Source organism: Sinocyclocheilus anshuiensis, unplaced genomic scaffold, assembly GCF_001515605.1.
Source record: "Sinocyclocheilus anshuiensis isolate Anshui unplaced genomic scaffold, SAMN03320099.WGS_v1.1 scaffold6, whole genome shotgun sequence".
Classification (NCBI taxonomy): domain Eukaryota; kingdom Metazoa; phylum Chordata; class Actinopteri; order Cypriniformes; family Cyprinidae; genus Sinocyclocheilus; species Sinocyclocheilus anshuiensis.
The window spans coordinates 817,395-817,596 of record NW_015547668.1 but is presented as its reverse complement, the minus strand read 5'-3'; the positions used below and the strand labels follow the sequence as shown (position 1 = coordinate 817,596).

Below are 202 nucleotides of genomic sequence, written 5' to 3'. Positions count from 1 at the left end.
CCCCACTTATTAGCGCTGTTATTTAGTTGAGCTTTTCCGTAAATTCCATGCATTACCATTTGAGATTGAAACGTAAAGTCTGAATTTGGTTTACCAATCAAACGCATTTATTCTATATTTGACTTTTGAACGATATTCGCACATATCTATCAGGTGATCGCTGCCCAGTATGTCTGCATTCACCTCTCTTCACTTTGTTCTG

General features: G+C 37.6%; 1 protein-coding gene across 1 annotated transcript in view; it reads right to left on the bottom strand.

Moving 5' to 3' along the window:
- The window catches only part of LOC107702663 (cAMP and cAMP-inhibited cGMP 3',5'-cyclic phosphodiesterase 10A), an 89,451-nt gene that overhangs the window by 37,024 nt on the left and 52,225 nt on the right, over positions 1–202 (bottom strand). The gene's annotated exons all lie outside the window — the stretch shown is intronic.